Below are 22,335 nucleotides of genomic sequence, written 5' to 3'. Positions count from 1 at the left end.
TTGGGTAGGCCCAAGAATACCAAATATATTGGTGCATATGTTCTGACTGCTGCTTTTTCATTTTCTGATTTGCTGCTGCTGCTGTTTCTCTTCTGGGGCCTGTGGGGGAGAATGCATGTAAATTTCCCACCCAGAGCAGTGCATCAGAGGGAGGTACTCAATAAGAACATGAGACAGGAAAGGTAATTGACTAAAATGCAAAGTGTTGTCAAATGTGCAAAGTAAACTAATCAAAATCTTTTCTCTGATCTTCCAGTCATAGAGACCTTAGTAGGAACAAAATCTTCAGAGAAAAATGTGATTCTCAAGTGTCCCTTTTGTAAGCACTAACCCTCAGCTAAAGTTGATGTAGTCTAAGATTTGTGTGGTGACATAAATACAATGTTAAGCAATTCATATAAAAAGCTGCAGTTAGAGAAACACATCTTCTTCAACAGAGTGGGGCATCTATATGCTGTGGAGCAACTTTGGACCTACTTTGATTTTATTGCTGTTGCACAGATGACAAGCCATAAATTGATTCCACAACTTTACATGATATGTTACTACAAAATCACAATTTGCCCTGAAACATTTAGGGCTGTCATCAGCCCTGGTGCAACTTTATTTACTTAATAGGTTTACACCAGGGATAAATTTGGTGCTGTATGTTATCTGTAAGAAAGCAAACAACTATTTTTCATTTCCTGGTCTGGTTTGTTTACAAATTGCCCATCATACAAAGGTGCTGTTATATTAAAAAAAAAAAAAAAAAAAAAGTACCAGAGATCCCTACTCATGCAAACTTCCATTAATCTGAACTCCCTTTGAGTAGTATTTGACTAGTTAATGGCTAACCAAGAACCTACATGCTATCACACTGCTGTCAGTAGCAGGACTTACAACAAGTGAGACAAAAATGTCACAGGCAGCGCATATCTCATAATAATACTTTAGCTTTCCTTAGGACTTCATAAGCAAGTAACAAATAAACCATACAAACCAAGCTCCCTTTCTCAGCACCTATATTTTGCATTGCAAAATAATTAATGGTTTTTCATTGTACAGAGTCGTTCAACCAGAAGGAAGGTGAAAGTCCATCTGGAGAATACCTCCTGCTTGATCTGATGCAAGTACCAGCTGTCATGCATCTCCTCTCCCTCAAGGTGTGGAGTGATTGAAGTAACTGCTCACATTGCGTGCAATGGCCAGCATGTTTTATGCATTCTTATGTTCAGTCAGGGAATTATGAATGTCAAATCAAGGCAGTGTGCAACACATGCCATGTGACAGTAATCCTATGCTCAGTCAGCTGCCATTTGTACATGAATATACCATAGAGGGACCTCTCATGAGAGCAGAGTATTTTTTTGAACAGCAGGTTTGGTACTCCACACCTGGCTGGATTGTGTCAGAGCCCAGTGGGGATGCTCAGGGAACGAGGGCAACATGGAGGGTTTGTCTACACATAAAGCACAGCAGCTGCACTGAAGCTGATGCACCACTGTAGTGCTTAGTGAAGACACTACCTATGGCTATGGGAGAGCTTCTCCTGTCGGTGTAGGTGCTCCACCTCCCTGTTGACCTAACACTATCTAAACTAGGAGTTCAGTCGGTATGACTGCGTCCACACCCCTGCGCGATGTAGTTATACCGACATAAGTCTGTAGTGCAGACCAAGCCAAAGAGTCCTTTCTCCCATTGTGACCATCATGAAAGGGGTAGACAGCAGTACCTGCAGTTTGGAGGAATACAGGAACTCCACCTTTCCTGAAAAGATTGGGATTGCTTACCTTAGAAAGAAAAGTAATAAGAGGAGACATGATAAAAGTATATACAATAATGAGAGAAGGTAGAGGGAGAATGTATATTCCCCCGGTCTCGTAACACAAAAACAAGGGGGCATTCCGTGAAACTAAAAGGTGGGAAATTCAAAACTGAGAAAACGACTTACTTTTTTCACACAAAGTGTAATTAAACTGTGGAACTCACTGTCACTGGAAGTTGTTGAGGCCAAGAACTTAACAAGATTCAAAAAGGGGTGGGATGTTTATATGGATATCAAGAATATCAATGATTATAATTAATGAAATTTGTACAAGGGATATTAGGCCTCATGCTTCAGGGATTGAGCCTATTTCTAAACAATATGGGGGGCAGTTTATTCCATATCTGCCTACAATGGGGTTCTTACACATTCCTCTGAAGCATTTGGCACCGGTCACGGTCAGAAACAGAATATCAGAGTGGATGGGCCTCATGTCTGATCCATTACAGCAATTCCTGTATATTGTTTCTGTATACCACATGGTCTGCCAAGCCTATCAGAAAAACCAGCATGTGTCTGGATATATCCCTTCTATTGATTGATTGATTAATTATATTCAGATTACTTGGCTAAACTCGCTGCAGAATGAAATCCTCTAAAAATGCAGCTACAGTGTAAGTGCATAACTAAATTATTAATCCATAGATAGAATCCACTTAATAAACATTTTCAAGTGACTTTCTGTTGTAACTTAAAGAAGAGCTTTAAAGTTACTGGCAGTGCTCACTCATAGTCTCTCTCTCCTTCCTGGCCAGCTCACTTTTAAATCATTTCCTTTAAGAGCTAAGACTGTCAGGGCTATTTCCCGTCTATGAAGGATTCTCTGACAGATCAGCTTTATCCATATTCACTCTTCAGGGTCAGAGTGGGTAGAGTGAGTCCCAAACTGTCAAGTTATAGCCTTTGGTAATTTAGCCTACTGTGTGGTATTAGAATTGGTTCTGGAAGGAGTTAATAACATGCTTTTCTGAGCACAGCTTTGACAGACAATCCCATAGAAGGACATACTCTAGTATTTGGGGAAAAAATAGCTCATCTCATGTCACAGAAAGAAGAGATCATATTTTGCATGTGTGACTATTTGAAAGCCCGTTTGTTTCATTTAAGGTAGAGATGGTTGAAATTATTGGTGGAGAATAAGGTATTTGACAAATTCAGCCTATTTTTCTGTTCATTAATCATTAGTGAATTGATCCTGATGTCTACAAATGTATTTGTTTATTCATACAGATTCACAGAATAGCTTATACAAGTAAATTTCAGCCTCTGGGTACCAGTGAGTTGTTTGTTTTCTCTTTGTTGTTCCTAGTATGTGACCAGTCACCTGAGTCACGTGGTATTGGTGCTGCTCCTGATTGGATGACTGAAACTTTTATATAGATTTGCATTTATTCAGTATTATCTGTTAAAGAATAGTGAATATTCTTGCTCATATGAAGCTAAGAAGATTCATACCCCCATTTAGCAATCATTAGTGTAGTAAAAGCTCATTCATGAACAGTGACTAAAAAGGGTAAGGAATATGGGAGAACCAAATAGCTGTTCAGAATTTTGAGCAAAAGTCCATGAACACTTCTTGCAATATGACCAACTCTGTTTAAGAGTCGTAAGTCACTAACCTTTCCGTCTTATCAACCTGGGCTCTAATTCCACACCCCATAATCCTGCACAGGCATCTGTTTTCATGACACATCCCTGCCTTTTTCCACCCGGGTTGATGCAGGTGCAATTTTTGCCATGCTCCGTGAGAGGCAGCTTTTTGAAAATATGATCCATCTCTTATTCAAAGGGGAAAAGCAGTAAAATGCAAAAATCAAAAATCACTCATACGTTAAAGGCTTATTTTGCATGAGTCTTCAACACAAATACTGAATTGGTGTCACAGTAACTATGTAGGTAGTACAATACATAAGGTTATGTCTGTAGTCACTGTTGGATTTCAACTGCCAGAACTAGAATTTTGGGGAACTTTCCTTTAATCTGACCTCCTAAACTGGTGGACAGGTTTTTGAAGTAGGAATCAGGAAACCTGGGTTCTGTTCCTGACTCTGCCACCTACCTGCACTGTGACCTGGGGAAATCACTTTGCCTTTATTTCCCCTCCCACCATTGCCTGCCTTGCCTACTTAGACTGTGAGCTCACTGCAGCAGGGACTGTGGCCGCACTTAGCAAGTCCTTAAATCAACTTTACCTTCCTGCATCCTGGGCTGGAGGATTCGTTCCTCCCCAGCCATCCTTTCTGGGGTGAGTTTTGTTCACCTCTCCTTTCACACTCTGAACATACAGTTCTAACAGCTGAGTCCCATTCTCCCTACTCCATCATATGCATTTGATGGAGTTATATAGTCTTGTACGTGTGTGTGTGTGTGGGGGGGTCTTTGAAGGTGGTAGAGGCCTGGTAGAGGCTAGCAGCCAGACCGGTGCCAAACAGCAATGCTCCCTCTATGAAGGAAGAGGCAAGTTCTATGCTACCTTCCTTCCTGGAACCAGCCGTCATTCTCTGAAAGAGCGGGGAGCCCTGCCCAGTGCCATACGAAGTATCCTAGTCCAAGTCTTGAACAACCCAATAGCTTGGGGTCTTTCTGGACATCGACTGCTACCCCAAGACTACCTCCTTTCTCGCAACAGCTGCCTCTGTTCCCTGGGTCTCTGTGTGGAACAGAACTCCTGCAGTGGGATAACCTGGTCTCCAAGTTTCCCCCCACTCCCCAGTCTTAAAGGGTCATTATACCTCATTAAGAGGCTGCTAGGGACTACTATAATACTACAATAAGAAGTAATAACAGGTTTCTTCCTTTGAACACCTAGAGTTCTGTCCCAGTGTAATTCCAGCAGTCTGTAATAAAAGATTGAAAATAATTTCTCAGGTTTTCTCTTCATTATGGATTTGTCAAAAAGAGCAGATAAAGTCTTTCTTTACAACTGTTGTTGAGATGTAAATTTTGAGGTTAGACCACTTTCTGGCTGATCTGTGTAACTGACAAATTCGATATCAAACTACATTTTGTGGAAAAAAATAGATAGTTATTCAGGGTAAGTCGCAGCTTGCCAGAATAAACCTTACTGTGAATTGAGATTTCAGAATTTTAGATTGCAGAATTCTGACATGTAATGAAAATTTTTAAAACAGTGAATTTAGAAGTGTAATAAGAAATCTTTCCAAATAGTATTCCCACCAAATATCTGTCAATGCATCCATATATTTTCAGTGAAGAGTGAGATGAATGACTGGATGGCTCAGAGGAACTGTGATGAGAGTTAGAGATTTTCTGCTCTAACACACTGGCTCAGCTTGGTCGTGACCAGTAGATGTCCCATTATTTTTATACCACCAATTGACAGTTTCGAGGCCGATGTGAAATTAATTGACTTAATTGGTACAGTTCGTCGTGGAAAAAAAGTTCACTGTCATTACACAGTATTAGTGATAGCCCTGAACTAGATCTTCATCCCCTAAAATGGTGGATTGGAAACTGAACTTTTGGTTTTGGCCTGAACCAAAACTCTTCCAAATTCATACAGCCCCGAACTCTGGGAAAAACTCAGCTGAGGATCTAACTTTGGATTTAAATTTCGTAGCCTTCTTGACACTCTCATTGGCAGTGCCAGTTACTGAGCGACAGAAACAAAGTTATGCTCTTCAAATGAAATCTGACCAATAGTTCCAGAAGAGCAGGATTGAACAGATGTGGAGAATACTTTCTCACACCTACAAATCTGTCTTCTGCAGGGTGTTTAAGTGGGAAAAACTTCTGCTTGTTCTGTCAATGTTGTACCTGAGTTGTGGATGGAAGGCTTCATTCTCAGGGTATGTCTACGCTGCAATGTCTACGCTGTGTATGATATACTAAGCTAGCTTTAATCTAGCAGCGAAGCTGCAGCAGCCCATGAGTTATTGCCCATGATTCCTGGTAGTCTTGTACAGCAGTACTGAAGCATGAACTGCTGCAGCTTTACTGTTGATTCCAGTGGATTAAAACTACCTCGAGTACATCTACATCTACCCTCCATGATTACAGTGTAGGCATATCAGTTCTGCCAATCTGCTGCCTTTCATGAGTACTAAATTCAGGTGAAACAAAATATAAAACCAACCCCCCCCCCCAAAAAAAAGTCTAAGCTAACAGGCCATAGCACTTTCAGTTCACCTTCAGTACAGTACATTTAATATGTACCACAATAATGATTACAATTGAACAGATGACTCCATTATGCCATATGCCTTTTTATTGGTCTCCAGGGAGTGTTTGTAAGTACACAGAGATAAATGTGATTTATTGCTATCATGATCAAGCCATGTGTGTCATATGGCAGGCATAAATAATACACTTAGAAAAAAAACAACCTTTTCCTTCATTAAGCAACATTCTATCAAAACAGCACACAGATCTTTTGTTGTTCTAAATTATATATATATATATAAATATGTGAAGCAGAGGATCAACATTCCATAAATAATAATTTAAGTTTATTTTATGAAATGTGGAAATCCCAGAAGAAGTATCAGCGTTTGTCCTTTGACATACCGTGCTTAAATGATAATCTTTCCCTTCTTCTCCTGCTTTACTGGGTACTAATCATCTGTGTAATTGAATTGGCATCGCTTTCACTGCTAAAGCTATCACTCAATATCTTTTAGTAAATGTTGCCATCCTGATGTCTGAAAAATATATGGGCTGGGGGTTGGGGAACCTCACAGCTGGAGATTCTAAGATGAGAGGTCTCCATTATTCAATAAAAATCTGAGACAACAGAGCTTAGTTCATCTCTTGTTCATGTTCTTGCTTCAGGTTTTCTTTTCTGGTGTTAAGCACATTGTAGAGTTTGTAGGTTGCATGCTTAAAAATGCATTTATAAAGGTGTTTAAGTGGCAGAAAAATATTTCCAATACATTTTGCAAGTTGAAAAATATTTTTTTTATTAATTTACCATCAGGGAAATAAAGAGACCATAGTGGTGGTGATAGATAGACCCTAAGACTAGCTGTTCCCAACTTCTAATATTGGTGCTAAGAAAATTTTACTATGAATTTCAAATCCAAGGGACATATGTCCAATGCTTAAAACCCTTGTTTATGTGAGGAATTCCGTAGAAACACTAACTTCTTCCAGGGCTTGATCCTGCACCATTCAAGTCAATGGGAGTTTTCTCATTGACTTAGATGGGAGATGGATCAAGCTACCAATGAGGACAAAGAAATCGTCACATGGTGGAAGCTAAATATTTTTCTGCATAAATTGAATGAAGCCAATGAAGAAGAAAGTGACCCCTAAACAAAGAATGAATAATTACCTTAAAGTCTGTCCAGGGACTGTAGCTGTTGCAATTGAAGTTGATGGCAAAACTCCCTTGGGCTCAACTGGGGCCAGCATCAGACCCCAAAGATGTTTTCAGCATTTTAAGATTAAATGTAAATATCTTAGCCATTATTGACAACCCATCTTTCAGGAAACCGACCACTATTTAATCTAAGGCTGTGTTTACATTTTATTAATCAATCAGAAAATATATCTGACTTCCTTTCTCTACACAGATCTAAGCTGATACTATTCAGAGGGATGAGTACCTTCCCTTTTGTGTGTAATTTCACTTGAGAAAGTAGCAGAGAAGTTAAGCACTTCAAAGAGACTGAGTCACAGCCCCTTAGCTACTGTATAATTAAACAAAAATGTATTGATGTAGGTTCTCCTTGATCTTTAAGTATGAAAACAAAACAAAAAAGGCACATTCTATATTCATCTCATCTAAAAGAGGAGCATTACCCTTTGCCATTTTGCTGAAAATTGGATCAGTTTGGTATGAAAAAGGAGCCGCAGCTATGACAGGAAAATTTACGTGCAGCTACAGGAGGGTACAAATACAATCTGCATTCTAATTGATTAAATTGTGTGGATGTTTGATTAACAATTACTTGGCCAAATGTGACCTTTAAATATAGGACAGAAGATGTGTGCAGTGACTGGCAAGATTTAGTGTGGTGTTTTAAGTTGCAGACAAGGGGACAGACACCTTGCTTGTCCCTCTTGCTCAGCATGTTTCAAATAGGTTTTAACTGTAGCAAATTAGGTATAGCTGCATGAAATGAAAACTACCATCACCCGAGTTTGCCAGCTTAAACAAACAGATTCAGCATGTTATTTTTAGATATCATATGAATTTAAGTATTCCAGCATCATGGTGGGAGAAATGAAGTTAATCTTCCTTTTAAAGAGACTTGTAATGTTTCCATATGGGGTCTGTTCTAGAAGGATATGGAGTTTCTGTTTTCCTTATGGTAGGGTTTGATTTTTTTTTTTTTTTAAAGCAAATTGCTATTTAGGGCCAGATTTTGCTACAGTGAATAGATCCTTACTCCAGAAGTAGAGCCAGTGAGCCAGATCCCCAGCTGGTTTGATCTGGCATAGTCCCATAGACTTTACTTGAGCTATGCTGATTTATACCACCTGAGGATCTGTCCCTTTTGACTTCAGTGGGATTGCCCAGTGTGAGGGTGGAGGGGCATGATCACCTGGTAAGATACCATGGGGATAAAGGCTAGAGTCTAGAGAAGAATAGATTGTGTATGAAATAGCATATGTTATATAAGCTACAATAGGCTGACTCTTATATAGGGCCGTGGAAAGTCAAATCAAACCCTAAAAGAGATTTTTTGTATGTAACATTTTGTTTAGTTTTGAACTTATAAGATAACAAGAAACTTGGTTTAGATGGGTTTTTTTTATGTTAGAAATGTAATTCATTGTATATAATATCTTGCTACACTGTTAGTGTTGCTGAGTTATAGGTAAAGCATTGTACTGGAGTGAAAAGCATTTCATACAGTCTGGATATTATTATTATTATTATTATGTGTAGAGCAACAGTATATTTTAGTGTGACAAAACCCAACTCCTACAAACTGTCTCCATGGGTTGGTTAAATGTCAGAATGACATGGACATCAGTGTCATTTTCTGGGTTAAATCCTGCCCTGTGCTCTTGATTCCTGTGCCCTCAATATAGGTTTCAGGCATCCCATAATGTAGAAATCTCTTTTCACACAAAGAACCTGTCCAAAGAAATGAAAAAAAACTAATGATCTTAGATGGGTTTTCTCTAAGGAAAATGTCTTTAAATCTTTTCAGCTTTAATTAGGCAAAATTCCTGCATTACATGTCTGTAGAACCCATAATTGTTAACATTTTCATGGGGAAATAGATGAGGGCGCTGGCATGGCAGCCTTGGAAAACTGCAAGCAAGCACAATCTGGAATTCAGGCCAATTTGATTTTAATGACTGGCTGACTTAGTGGCTCTTATGAAAAATAACGTAATATGTTGTACGAGGAGAATGCTTCAGATACACCCATTTCATAACTGGAAATAACCTCTGACTCTTGCCATTATGAATTAGATTGTGCCATGAAGACACACGGAAGGACAGTGCTTCAGAAAGGGATTGCACCTTTCAGGTAGTTTGGCCTGCTTCTCCCTCCAATCCCACTGATATGTCCAGCTTGTTCCAGGTGGTGGCTCCATCTCCACCTTCACCTCACTCCTCTTGGGGCAATGAGCGCTCCTTGCACCTTCCCTACACCAGACAGAGTGAAGGTCTTCTTATGCCATCCATTCCTAGCAGAATGTCAAAAGCTCTTTCTTTTTCTGTTTGGTCACTTCTAGGTGAAGAGACTTACATGATTATTTCCCTGGAGGAGTGTGTATGTGTGAGGTATTTACATGTGTATTTTCAAACAATAACAACCTAGCTTTCTGAATAGCTCTCAGCCAGTGGCACTGAAACAGCTTTTAGAGTGGGGGTGCTGAGTAGCACTCCCTTTGCCCCATCTGCGCCCCTCACTGCCCCCTAGAGTTGGGGCCGGGAGCAGGGCTGCGGCTGCAGGAGGCGGGGATGTGGATGGATTAAGGGGGCTGAGGCTTGGGCCACAGCTGGAGGTGGGTGCGGAGCATCAGGCGAGGGCCAGGAGCGGTGCCCCAGCTGTGGAGCTGGCAGCCTGGACCCTGGGTGCGGGGTCGGCAGCCAGGACCCCAGGCCAGCAGCCAGGACCAGGACCAGCAGGGTAGCCCCGGGCATGGGGCCGGCAGCCAGGACCCTGGCTGGCAGCTGAGACCCCATGCAAAACCCGGGGGTGCTGCAGCACCCCCCCGCGCTCCTAGTTCCTACACTTATGTTCTTAGCCTGATTCTCATCTCACTTACACCAGGTTGTAAACCAAGGTATAGCTTCACTGAATTAAATGGAGTTATGCTTTGAATTGTCATTGCTGTGTAAAACTGATACGAAATCAGACTGTGTTGGCACCAGGGAGTGAACAATTAGCTGAAAGCTTTCATTCAACAGCAGGATTCACTGTATGTTCCTCTGACGTGCCATGGCCGAGACTTCTGGAAGGACCCTTGTTGCTCACAGACAGCAGGGCTACCAGGTGAGATAAAAGAAAGATCCCACTGGTAATACATCACATCAGCTTTTTACTTACTAGTTATAATGGAATTTATTATTCCAGTTTGTTACTTTAGCTCATTATTAAAGAATTCATTAATAGGCTCTAATCTTTACTTTTGGTTTACAATTCATTATCCTCCTTAATAAAAATAAGGATTTCATCAATTGATTTATTAGACTTTTCTGAGAAGCATCAGTCCCGTTTCGTCCCAGGCTCATATTCATAAAAATGACCCATGGTAACAGGAAACTGAATGACTAAAAGAAAAGGAGGACTTGTGGCACCTTAGAGACTAACACATTTATTTGAGCATAAACTTTCGTGAGCTACAGCTCACTTCATCGGATGCATTCCGATGAAGTGAGCTGTAGCTCACGAAAAGCTTATGCTCAAATAAATGTGTTAGTCTCTAAGGTGCCACAAGTCCTCCTTTTCTTTTTGCGAATACAGACTAACACGGCTGCTACTCTGAAACCTGTCGTGAATGACTAAACACATGGTCATTAAAGTTATGATGATAAAGATATGATGTTTCAACAAATGGAAAATACAATTATTTGCCTCCAAACCACCCTGATTCATTTACTGATTTATTTATTTTTAAAGTGCTTTTCCTGTTATTTATTTGAGGAAGGGGAAATTGTCATGATTTTATTTCGTAACTTTTACTGTTCCTTGTAAAAACTGATAGATTGCTGAAGATTTTCATTTCTCATAAAATTGTAATTGGTCTTTGAAAGTAGTTAAACTACTTTCCTCCTTTGTACCACCCCCCCACACACACACACATTACAAGAGATACAGGTCAGATCCTCAGCTGGTGTAAACTGGCATAGTTCTCTTGACTTCAGTGGAGCTAGGGTGATTTTCACCAGGTGAGAAAGGATAAGATGGGGGAAGAGAGGCAACTCTGACAACATATTCAGTGATGAGAGACAGATACTAATGGGATGCCCATGCTCTCATTGACATCCATGGGATTTCTGCTGCTTACTTCTATGGCAGGCGGATACACCTCTACAAATATTATATTCATTTGGACATTTATATACAAATTGATAGAGGTTTATCATTTAGATTAAAATGATTTTTGTTGCTGCTGCTAATTTTCTGTACCATGCATTAAACGGGTTTTAGTAACCTACTAAATGAATGACATTTGCAATGTCCTGTATATCTGCAATTTGCTTTGACAATCTTCTGGACAACTGTTCCAATGTTTCCTAATTTTTTACCATTTCTGATTGTACCTGCAGGTAAGGCTTTTTAAATTCTTCAATCACTTTGTGGGTGACATTATTGCCTATAAAAGAGAAGGAACAGGGGTTCTGAAAGCTTTTCCATATACCTCTGTCAATGTATCTCAATTTGTACCTGTAAAATACCCTCTGACTTTCTTCCAAGTGGCTAAAATACTTTCCAAATACATCTTCTCCAGATGGCTACATTCTATCAGATGTGTGGCTTGGATCCTCCACTGTGACCTTTTTTAATGTTAGGTTTTGGCAGCATTGTAAATACACAAATTAGAGATGCTTTTTTATTTTATGTTTTTTTTTGCTTAATAATTTATTTGAGTCAAGATATCAATCAATCATAACCTAGTAATAGAATAGCAACACTAATTAGCTGGAAATAAAAATTTCAAAACACTTGATCCTAATTAGGAACGTATTGGTATTGTTATGTTGTTAGCCTGACTCTCCTCTCAGTTACATTGTAAATCTGGAGTAACTCCAATGAAGTCACAGGAATTGAAGTAGTGTAAATGAGAAAAGACTCATACCTTGCATCTCTGGCTGCAATTTGGAGCTAGCTCCATAGATTGAGTTTAAACTGCTTTATTTTTCTGCTAACATCTTCAGTTCATTTATTTCACACTGGATATCTAAAGCATATACATTTTAGCAGCTATCTAATTCAAGTAGTGAATCTGGATATGCTATGAAAAATTCACATCTGTTTTGGGACTTATATACATAAAACAGTGTGTATGTAGACAATATAAAAAGTGGCCATAAAAATGTAATATTCATAAATTTGTAAGTAAAATAAAATTATTGTTGATGTACATGGCAAATGGCTTCCAGATTCCAGATCTTCACAATGGCCAGTTTGAAGTTATCCAAACCCTTTTAGTCTCTCTTTTCCTTCCATGTTTTCTTTCTCCATTTCTTCTCATTCCTGCCTTCAAAATCAATCAATCATCTGTCCCTGTGTCTTTCATTCCAAACCCTAAAACCTTCTCTTCCTGATCCTAAATATGTCCTCCGTGTCCCTTAACTCCTCCTCTAGCCCAAACTCTCTCCACTTCTAGACAGGTTGCCTAGTTCCCAACGAATGCTCCCAATTCTGTAATCAATGGCAGAATTAGGGACTCATTATTTAACACTTGTGTAGGGACCATAGAAATGCAACAATGTTGTCTTTTATTATTTGTGAGTAAACCAGAATTAGAAAAATAGGAACTGATTTCATTAAGAGCTAAATTCAACTGGAGGAACAAAACTAGAAATTTTCGGTTTATTCCAAATCTACCTTCCTCCCCACCCCCATAATATTGAGCTGAGAAAATAATTCATAGCAAATCATAACTGACAAATTTTTGCTTTTTTCCTTGCTGTGAATTGCCTAACAGCAACTTACAAATGTATTAATTATATGTTTATTCATTATACAAATTATTTGTTGGCTAAATTCTACAAATAATGCTTGATCTGTTAAGCAGTTTGTAAGCAATTTGTTTTGAATATTTTATATTCAAGATTTCAGTCTTTGTAAACTGTGAGCTCTTGGAGACTGGAACTGTAGGTGTTATTTGTTTGACAGAGCATAGTACAATGAGTCCCTGATCCCTGTTTGGGGTCCTTAAGTGTTATTACAATATAAATTATTTAATAATAATAATTGTGGCTGGAATCAGGTTACATGGTTGGTCTATTTTCTCCTTGCCTGGATGAGCGTGAATCTTGGTGCTAGCTTTCCAGTATAAATATCCCCATTTAGGAGTTCAACATTTGCTGTCCATGAATATTCTCTAATATTCCACCCTAAAGCTGCTTGAATTTGTACCAGAACCAGCCCCAGAATTAAGGTAAGTGTGCATGCAAAGAGCACCTTTTTGTGATTGCCCTCCCCCCAATGCACTGAATACCAATGAGCTGCAACTTGGGATTTGGCCTTGTGACTTGCCCAAAGTCACCCAGGGAGACTTTGGTAAAGCAGCAGTGTAACACGAAACTCCTTTCTCTTGACCAGGAGCATTAACAAGATGACCATCCTGGACAATTATGAGCTTTCCTTTCCATCTGGGTCTAGAGTGAACGTCTAAACTCTATTCACCTATTGTAGTATCTTTTACCATCTTGATTCTTCTGGTTTTGGGGGATATAAGTCTGGTCACATTACCCTTCAGTATTACCTACTCATTAGCACAATTAGAAGAGGCTTATTCAAGAAGCACACAGATTCATCTTGACATGCCCTCTGTTTGTTCATTTATTTTGTTGTTGTTGCTAAAAGCATCTTATATAAGCAAAGAGCACATTCAGCACTTTTCTGAAGAGATCAAGTGCAAAAACCCACCCAATAAAGGGGGAGAACTAGTCAAACCTTCAGCATGTTTTGGGTTTTGTCTTATTTCTGTTCTGGAAATTCTCAATCTCGTCACTTTGTCATTTGTCATGGTGACCTTCCCCCCCACACCCTCATTGCCTGTTTGCTGGTATATTCCCTATCATTGTGCCGTTTCAGCATGCCTACTCTTCTTGTGTTCTCTGTAGGCTTTTTGCACTAATCTTACGTGAAAATCTGCTGTCAGAATGTCATTAACATGCATGCTTGTGACTTCTGAATCACAATTTAAATTTTTTAATTGGTTTAAAAAACCTTAAGGTCTATAGTGCCATATGCAGGGATTTAATCACATATCTTATCTGAGTGGGGGTCATGCAGCTATATCTCCACCTCTTACGCTGAAAAAATCTCAAATGTTCTGTGCATGTTATTTTACCCTTAGGATAAAGGCTAATCTGCAAGTATTTAACACCTGGGAGTCTAGTCAATTAATTGAGGCTACAGCTAGGCCACTAGTTGTAATAGGAACTACTATGTTACAGAGAAGGGAAGTTTTCTGGTTGCTGGAATGTGAGGCAGGTCAGTACCCTTGGAAAGGAGTAGTTTTGGCTTTTGCACTTTCTCATGGAAAACCCCATTTCCCCTGGCCTGCTTTCCTGCTGTGACCACTTTTCCTTACTGCCAGGACTTCACAACTTCTCCCTCAGAGAGAGGGTGGGCTGTATCTGGACCTTTAGATTCCACCCTCCCTGCCACCCAAAAATGATTACTGCATAGGAGGGACCTGGTGAGTCTGTTGGATATTAGACCTGCCAAGAGTGACTTCCCACAGTAGAGGGGAGGCAGAGTATTAGGATGCTAAAGGGTCTACTAGCACTCATGTGTGTTGTGCTCCCTCATAAAAAATGAGAATATACACTTACATCTCAAATTCAATTTATTTTAGCTTAAGAAAAATACAGCAACAGTATTGCTACCCCCACATGCATCAAAAATAATGAGTTAGGCCCCCCAAAATGATTGGCTTAAAAATGATATTTTTAAAAACAATACAAACCTTTGGGCTCACTCTTTGCCTCCTGTTTTTCAGAACTTTTAGGGTGCACTTAGGACACACTTTCAAACTTTCTTCCATCAGCATGAGAAATAGAAATTTCCTTCACTAAAAAATGAAAGCTGAGATTCTCAGGAAATAACATAACTGCAGAAGCTGGGGCTTTAAGAAAAACACTCAATATCATGAGACATGATAAAATCATGAGCTTTGGAAACAGTGTAGCAAGACAGAATAAAAGTAAAGTCACAAAGAGAGAGCACAGTGTGTCTCCCCTCTGGTGCAGGTTGTAGTCACACTAAGAACAAAATGGCTACTGTCTTGGCATATGGGCAGATTTCTTAGCTATTTAAGGTCCAATATTCAGAAAATAATGACAGAAAAGTTTAAAGCTACAGAAACCTCACAAAAGGCAGCCAACAAGAATAATCTCAGATTTTCTGTCTGCTGTGCCAACTTGACCTTATCTCTTATCTTGCCTACATAGCAATAATATGGATGCTCTGAAGTTCTTTTGAGAATGCCTTTGCTTAGCAAGATTAAACATTTCCTTTCCACTGGTGAGGAAAGATCATGTTGTTGGCAAGAGTTTGGCTTAAATTGGCAGAAGTAAAGGAAACCCTGATTGGAAACAAGCATTGTCCTTTAATTCAAGGAGCAACATCCTGGCCACACTGAAGTCAAAGGCAAAGTTCCATTGACTTCAATGGCACTAGGATTTCAGTCAGGGAGCGTTTACCTCAGGGAAAAGGAAAGTGAGTTTCACGGTACAAGTTTTGGAAAGGAGCCTCAGCCTTAATTTACAGGTTTGCAAGGTGGGTTTAAATCAGGTCCCTTGGCATTGTTTAGTAATAAATACGTAACAAATTACTGAATATTTTTTCAGAGTAGCAGCCGTGTTAGTCTGTGACTTTCCAGGGAAGATTTTTCGGTTATAAAATGTGCAACATATGTGTTACTTAAAAGACTGGAATGGATTCTTTGCAGTTTGATCTATAGAGTAAATACATATTTAATAAGTATTTTAAATCACTTATTGCACTACCCAAAAGAGCTATTTTTTTCTAGACATTAAATCAATATTTGGATAGTTTCAAAACCATTTATTATTCATCTGAGATGTCAGAATGGCTTATTGTGCCTCAGTCTATTCCTGTAAGCAGACATTTAGAAAGTGCTATGCAGTTCATTGGAAGAATAGTTAAGACAACTTGTTGACAGCCATGTATAGGGAAACTAAAATGACAAGAACTAGTTAGTTTGGAATGAAGAGTAAAAGGAAATATAATAGAGGAATGATCATATTCCCTGTGACTCTCCACCTTTCCAAGCAAATTTGATTAATGGGATACAGGAAGCTTTCTGGGTTGTCCTGTTTGCACTTTTCTATAATATAAACCAGAACATTTAAAACAGATATATTAAAAATAGTATCTAGTTTTAACATAGTTAATCTATGGAACTCACTGTCATGTGATATTGTTATGGTAAACAGCCGAAAGCCTTGTTAAACCTATAAGATACATGGCTCTCTGAGAGCATAAGAAGCTAAGTAACATTTTACATGCTGCATTCAGGAAGTAACTGCCCTCAGTACAGGCAGCTGCAATAGCTCATATTAGTAACGTTTTTGTTAAGAAAATAGTAGTGTTTAAAAATGGCTCTTTTATGTTCTCAAACTTTCCCCCTCAAAATGCTAAATATATATTCAAACCCAATTGCCTGTCAGATTGACTTCTCTAAATATCTTATTCATTTTGAGATGTATGAGCACACGCAATCATGGAAGGGCCCAATTTCTGAAAACACTTTGCTCAAGTGCATAAGCACTTGGAGGATCAGGCCCTTCATCATTAGCTTCTTTTACAAAGATTTAAAACTGATGAAAGCAAAGTTTTGAGAAATTTTTCTTTTATAATTAAATACACATATAAGGAGAACATTGGACAAAGGTAAATGCCAACTATAATTTTCATCCAGGACTTTCTATGACATGGCTTATATGAATGAACTCACATTGGGGAATATATTGGAGATGTTGATGCCCCTATCAATTTATATTTGTCTTTAGCAATGTTATTAACATAACATGCCCCCCACATGGTTTGAGGAAAAAACCACAGCCTTCCAACTTAATGATCAGACATTTACTCCTGCCATAGATAGTAATGATTTATCTGACTTTGACCATCTTGTAAACATCATAGTGCACAGGAATCAAGCAGAGAAATACATAAAACTCATCTTTATTGATTTATAAGTACAATGACATTTACAGTGTGTGGTTGCCCACAATAACTACCTGCAATTTGATCTGAGTAGGGATACAAGTTCTCAGGCTTTGCCTCAAAAATAAATAAGAGCTGCAAACTGGAATTCAGGGAAATAACGATAATTGAAATATTCTAAAGCAGGCATTGTTCTAGTTTACATGTGTTGGACTCAAATCAACAGATCAGCTCAGTACTTCAGAATATTTATTTCCCTGTTCTAAGCAAAGGGATGTTACATATGGTATCTCAGATATCATGGTATCCTATCATGTGATAAGAGCCGACTCTTTGGAATCACAGCCATTTTGGCAGATCTTGTTCTAAATCTAACTCCACTTTACTTCATGTGAGTTTTAATGTATTTATCAGATCATTAATGGAGATGGACCTGAATCACCAAAACGCAGGATACATGCATATGTGAACTCTAGGACAGCTTTGATCCAGATGTGGATCAAACTTCATGCTGGCCACTATCTCTGTAACGGTCTTAACCCAAATCCCAGATTCAAATGTATCCTAACCTGAATTTTGTGGCTGTTTGCCACATCTAGTCACTATAGCAATCCTGTCCTACAAAATGTATAATCATTTCAGTGTTCTAGGTACTCATACAGAGAAGCAAGCATAGGTAGTTTGGCATTTATATACATATTAAAGCTGGAGAAGGTTCTGGTCCGTCTAAACACTGAGATTGCCATCAAGTCCACAGGGGGGGAAAACATTTTTCTGCCTGCACTGTTGCTAATTTGTAGTCTGATGGAAAGAGTCCCATTGACTCCAATGGGGTTTGGATCCAGGCCTTAGAAAATACCATTTCTCTTGCCATGCTGTAACAACATTCCCAGAAGCACTGGTTTAACAGTAGCACTGCATAATAGCATTGTGGGGGGTACAAGCAGAGAAAAGCAGATGGCATTAGAAAATAGCTTTTTATTCCGAGGTCTTAAACATAGTCGCATAGTCATGGCAAAGTATTCATGGTCTCAAAACACCCATTTCAACTGAACACCCATTTCCTTTAGCAACTCTGTCATCAGATTGCATCCCATTTCCCCCACAATTCACTTAAGCTGCTTTTTTTAGAACACACAGTTTTAAAAACGAGCTTTATGGTGGTGATTTCTGTAACATTTTTACTCAGCCTCGTTGCATGAGTTTAATTCCAATGTCAGTGTGCTTCAGGGGCTTAGAGCTCTATCTTGCAGTCTTTTCATAGGTAACATTCTTATTTATGTCAATGTGAGCTTTGCCTTTGAAAGGACCATAGGATTGGACCCTTAAGGCCTTGTTCTCTGTTGCAGCCAAGCTCTACTGGGGAGATGGGGGACATGAGAGAGCTGCTTCCCTCTCCCTGATCTTGATGGAAGGTCTGCATCAGCCATGGTCCCAGTCTCAACAAGACTAAGAGCAATTAAGGGACTGGTCTAACTTGCACGCTGGCATAGGGTTTCTAAGAGTATGTCTACACTGCAGTGTAAACCCAGAGTTCAAATTTAGGCTCAAGCCTAATCCCCTTTCCATCTACCCACAAATAATGCTAATCCAGGGTTCAGACCCCCTGGGAGTGGTTCCAAGATGGGACCCAGGATTCAAGCTGTATTGCTTTGCAGTGGAGATGTAGCCCCACTGGACTTGTGCTCTGAGTTTGCCAGAAGTATCCCCCCAATCCCATGGAATTACTTTCTTTGTCCTCTGGACAGTCAAGGTTGGTGGACAGTCAAGTTTTCCAACATGAACGAAGGGCTACAGAAGCCACATTTTGGGAGGCCGCTAGGAAGGCTGGGATATGAATGGTTGGATTCAGGCCCACATAATGCAGTATAGATGCTCAAGGTTGGCACCCAGGGTTCAACAATGCCTAACCTAAGATTACAAATGAGTGTAGATGCTCAAGCCCTAGATTAACAGACCCAGGGTCTGTTAAACTCGACTTCTACTAACCCAGGGCATTGCACTGTAGACTCATTGTACTCTAGTCTAACAGACTCTATGCCAGTGGAGGAGAGGCACATGCTTCTACAGCTAGAGGTGGGCAGTTAGGACAGGTATTGCCTCTGTTAGCACAGAATTCCCCCATACTAAGGGAATTTCTTGCTGGCTGCATATAGACAGACTTAGGCCCATTTGTGAAGTAAAGGGGCCAGCTCTCAATAGAGAATCTGGCCCTTAGTACTCAGTATGGAATGAAGCCTTTTAACATATTTAATGTTCAAAAATCAGCTTCCACAGGCACACAATAAGTGTCTTTAGTCAAGTTTTTCATTCAGTTATACCCAAACTAGGCTGAAAAAATCTCACAATACAGTAACAGTTCTTCTTTATTGTGGGTAGGGCGTGACTAAGGTTAAACCAGAAGCATAAAGACTAATTAGTCAGAAATGCATTATTGTAAATATAGCTTTTTTTATAAGTGTCTAACCATCATCTCCACTTCCAGACTTTGTTAGAACCAGTAAGTGCAGAGGTGAGTACAAATGAAAAGTGATGGGGGCAGAGGAAAGGATGATCAGTAGTTAAGGTGGTAACCTGAGAGACCCTTTTTCAATTCGCTGGTTTGAGGATAAATATTTCAAGATTTTGAGGCACTCAGATACTATGGTAAAGGAGACCATAAAAGTACCTAAGATAAATAGGGAATTATCCTAAATTTCTCATACTTCAGAAAGGGCTTAGTTGGAGTATTCAGAGATTGATACTTTATGAAAAATTAGTTCATTCATCCCCACTTTCTAATTCCCCCATGAATGATGGTGATACTAATGTTAGACTGATATTAGGCCCAAAGTTTCATACCAAGAGCCCCCCTTCTCTCCCTATAAATTAACAGGTAAACTCTTCTCTAAGGAAATGTAATAGGCTCATTGAAATAATAGTCACTGCTTTCAAACCAATGAAATTTCAATCAAAGAGTCTTATTGCAAGCCTTATTGCAAGATAGGCGTAACATCAAAACCTAGACTGTTATGCATTGCTATAATACAGAACATCAAACTGTCTCCATTAAAAGGTACTGTCGATACTATCGTTAACTGTGCATTGACAAACTATATTGTGTCAATGATCCAATTTTAATAGGTTCACATTTTCACCCAACACAAAACTCCATAAATGCTTTTTTGGACCAGTTTCAAGCTGGGTGTAAATATTTAGTAGTATTAGTGTGTCCAGGTTCCTCTGTTTCAGTCCATCTGCACTATGGTTCTGGCCACGAAGCACCCCTTAGCATGCGTACCATATTCCCCATCTCTGACTGCAAAACCAAGTAAGCCTCCTGCTTTGTTCCCCCCCCCCTCCAAATCCTTAACAGCCCCTCTCCCAATTTTGGCACATATTTGTGTAATTACGATGAAAAGTGTACCAGTTCAGTCACAGTGTACTTGTCTATCCTTTACCATACATTTCTTTCATCATGACAGAAGTACCAAACACTCCAACATTGTCATTACATACTAGATTTTACTGTGCTGGGGCTATGTCACTTTGAGGGGTGTGTACGTGTGTATGTTTATCATTAGAGAATGTGTCTCACTGCCCTCTTTTTGCCTGATTTGGCATGTGCTGGAGAACCTAGAAAGATGAAAAGGGATGGGATGACTAGGTAGCTGCAGATAAGCCAAAAGCACATTCTGTCCTCGCACTTCAATGTGAGACCTCATTGCAGGCCCCCTTTATGCTCTTAGGCTAGGCCTTTCCTGAGAGACTGCCGTTGTCAATCATGTCAAATGGTAGTGAATTCTATTTTGGCTTTGTAATGTCAACAACATTCTGCTAAATTAAAATGACTCATCATGGCTTGAGAGACAAGTGTTCAGATACATAACTGAATTGTAAGGGTGAAATCCTGGACTAGCTGAATTCAACAGAAGCTTTGCCAGAGAGGAAGGCTCACCCTACGGGTAGGGTGCTACCCTGGTAGTTGGGAAACCTGAGTCCAACGTCTGCTCTGCCATAGACTTCCTGTGTGACTTGGGGCAAATCACTTAGCTTCTTAGTGCCTCAGTTCCCATTCTGTAAAATGGAGATAATAGCACTTTCCTATTTCTCAGGGTTGTTGTGAGGATAAATATATTAGTGTGGGAAGTGTTCGGATACTATGGTCATGTGGACTATAGAAATACCTTAGATCAGTGGCTCTCAACCAGAAGTACACGTACCCCTGGGGGTACACAAAGATCTTCCAGGGGTACCTCACCTCATCTAGATCAGTGTTTCTCAATGTCAGGGTTATGACCCCCAGGGGGTCACAGGATGGGTTTAGGGGGGTCGCAAGTGCAGGGCTGGCATTAGGAGTTGGCAAGCAGGGCAGTTGCCCGGGGGCCCATGCCACAAGGGGCTCCATGAAACTAAGTTACATGCTTCAGCCCCGGGTGACCGGTTCGGGCTTCTACCCTGAGTGGTAGGGCTCAGCTTCAGACTCCTGAAAGTGGTACAGTAGTTGGGAAAGGTGAAGAACCACTGCCTTAGATAGACCTCAGTGGGACCAGGATTTCACCATGAATCTTTTCTGCTCCATCCCTTTTCTCCATTCCTTCCTTTCCCCAAACTGATCCATCCTCTGATTTCTTGGACCCAACTCCAGTACATTCGATCAAGTACAATGAGTGCCCCAGCTGCATCTCCCTCTAAGCCCAGTGATTCCCTTTATTTCTCTTGAGGCGCCTCTTTCCTATCCCTTCTTTCTAAAGTGATAAACTAAGGTGAACAGATCTGAAACACTATTTGAACAGAACAGAAGGGAGGGGAAAAAAGGACAACAGAAGAGATGAGAATAAATTCAAAGCTAGAAACAAGAAAGAGCAGTGGACTATTCTCTCTGGGACTCCCCTGTGATATTTAAGCCTCCTGCTGCATGCAAACATTTCGTTAATATACTGAACAGATGATGACTTGTTGTTTTCCTAAGCCAAACAAATTGCTGCAGTACATTCTTGAAAATTGGCTAGGCATGTAGTTATAAAATACAGTAATTACCAGTTGGATTTCTCCTTCACTGTAGTCGGAGGCTTTTTACCCAAACACCTAGTTTTACTATTCTTTAGGTGTGAGGTAGGCTGGTTTTGTGGCTAAAGCCCAGGACTGAGAGGGAGAAGAGTTTGGTTCTGTTCCACAACTCTATCTCAGACTTGCTGAGTGACAACTGGGCAAGACACTTATTAGTCATTATTATTAGTTTTTATGA

General features: G+C 39.8%; 1 protein-coding gene across 5 annotated transcripts in view; it reads left to right on the top strand.

Moving 5' to 3' along the window:
* Positions 1 to 22,335, top strand: part of NYAP2 (neuronal tyrosine-phosphorylated phosphoinositide-3-kinase adaptor 2) — a 180,614-nt gene that overhangs the window by 40,106 nt on the left and 118,173 nt on the right. Inside the window, exon 2 of one of the 5 annotated variants that reach the window (XM_073359904.2) lies at positions 1,048 to 1,145. The exons of the other annotated variants lie outside the window; for them this stretch is intronic. The gene's annotated coding sequence lies outside the window, so the exon portion shown is untranslated. The remainder of the gene's footprint in view (positions 1 to 1,047; positions 1,146 to 22,335) is intronic. 5 annotated transcript variants of the gene reach the window in all.

The sequence above is a fragment of the Lepidochelys kempii genome, chromosome 9, assembly GCF_965140285.1.
Source record: "Lepidochelys kempii isolate rLepKem1 chromosome 9, rLepKem1.hap1, whole genome shotgun sequence".
NCBI classification, from domain to species: domain Eukaryota; kingdom Metazoa; phylum Chordata; order Testudines; family Cheloniidae; genus Lepidochelys; species Lepidochelys kempii.
This window is presented reverse-complemented; position numbering and strand designations above follow the sequence as displayed.